We start from the raw sequence: 2,102 nt of genomic DNA, 5'->3' as shown, positions 1-2,102 counted from the left end.
TGTGCGTCCTCGTAGGTCTGTGTGTGTGTGTGTGTAATGATAGCCCGTTTATGTGCGCGCGTGTGTGTGTGTGTGTGTGTGTGTGGTTGTGGCTGTTTATGTATATGTGTGGTTGGATATAGGAAGAATTTATAGTAAGAATTTTGGTAGGAGTGGCTGTCATACAAAACAAAGGTGTTTGCTTATGAATTTTTCACTGGAGATCGAGCGATTGTAGCATGAAAAGACAGAAGTTCTCCGCGAAGAAGCACTCGAAGAACGTCAAGTTCACTTAGACGCTTACTTGTAATATGATGACAAAATTTTTGTCGTTCGAAACTACAACATGTTGTTCACTGTCAAAACTGTTTTACCAAATAAACGTTTAAGTGAAGTCGACGGCCTTCGTGCGTTCCTGAATGGCTAACTTCTGTCTTTAACGCTGCAATCGCTCTCACGCTATGTCAACCTGTCTGTAGCTCTTACTTAGATACTCCATAAATGTTCAATAATATAGAGATCTGGGGACTTTTGGTGGCCATATAAGATGTTCAACTTCACTAGAATATTCCTCGTGCCGTTCAGTAATAAATTTTAGCTGTGTGAATTGTTGCATTATCATCCTGAAAGATTGCGTTTACATCCGGAAACCGTTCCGTAACAATAGGATGAATTTGATCAGATAAAATGCTTAAATAGTCTTGACTATTGATTCTGCCATGAAGGGAAACCATTGGGCCGGCAGATTTCCAAGATATAGCCCCCAGATCATCACAGATCCTCCTCCATGTTTAACAGTTGGAAGAAGGCAGTCTTGGTCAAATGCTTCTTTTGACTGTCTCCACACGTATACTTGGCCGGCCTGTAGTCGGAAATAAGGTAAAGAATTACTCGTCCGAGAAAATAACATTCTTCCACTGCTCTAGGGACCAATTCTGCAGGTTTTTACTTCACTCTAAACGCTTTGCAACGTTTGTTTTTGAAAGTCATGGTTTTCTGACTGCAGCCCTCCCGTGAAATCCAGTTTTGTGCAGCTCCTGGCGAACGGTGTTTGTGGAAACTGGGTTCTCGAGGTGGTCATTAAGCTCTGCAGTCATTAAGCTCTGTACTTTTGTGATCCTTTCTAATAATTCGCGTAACAGTCCGACGGTCCCTACCTGAAAGTTTTGGATTACTTTCGGAGTTTTGTTTCGACGAGGAGATTTTTTCCCTCTTTCTCAAAAGCTGTCATTACATTCGAGAAAGTATTTCTTGATACACCAAACAATTTGGCTGTTTTCGTTGCGTTTGCTCCTGCCATACGGGCACCAACAATTTGACCTCTTTGAAAGTCTGATAGATCTGTCATTTTGATGAATTTTAATTAAAGTTTTTTGATGATATCTGAAAAGAAACAGCAATTTTAGCAAAACATATTAAGCAAGACAAATAATAAATCAAAAACATAAAAATAAACAAGCTTTTGACGGTTTTATAGATATCTGAATATTATAATGTTATGATGCTAGGTGTTTCCATCATTTTGTCCCACTCCTGTATATATGTATATATATATATATATATATATATATATATGAGAGAGATAGAGAGAGAGAGAGAGAGAGAGATAAATGCCAAAATGGGATATAGACTATAGATTAATAGCAGCTCAAATTGCTACAAATCATCCCCAAAGGTCTTAAAAACGAAAAGCAGAAAAAAATTCGAAGCATTAGGCGCATCACGCAGACTTGATGGTTTTGTCGCGGTTGGGAATGCTTTGATCATAGTCGCGCTCGAATGGAGCCGACCCTATATCTGCCGTTGAACGTCATTAACCTCATTTTATCACATGATCAGTCCGCTGCAGCCAGGTGAGCCGAACGTTCCATGGTCAGTTTCTAGATCGCCGTCCATAGCAAAGTCTGCTGCAGTATATATTGGCTCACAATCCATTTCTATTCTTGACCTTTAGACTGTATGTGTCTATGAAATTATTTGTATTTCTGTACACATACACATATACACACGCATACCCATGCACACACTCACATGTATGTTTATACAGTTGCGTAGGCGCACATGCAAACACATGACCTCTGCCATATCCATAGCTAAATATATAAGATATTCAATCAAGAGAA

This window comes from Octopus bimaculoides, chromosome 8 (assembly GCF_046866305.1).
Source record: "Octopus bimaculoides isolate indiv1 chromosome 8, ASM4686630v1, whole genome shotgun sequence".
Taxonomy (NCBI): domain Eukaryota; kingdom Metazoa; phylum Mollusca; class Cephalopoda; order Octopoda; family Octopodidae; genus Octopus; species Octopus bimaculoides.
The sequence above is the reverse complement of the archived record's forward strand: the minus strand, read 5'-3'. Positions refer to the sequence as shown.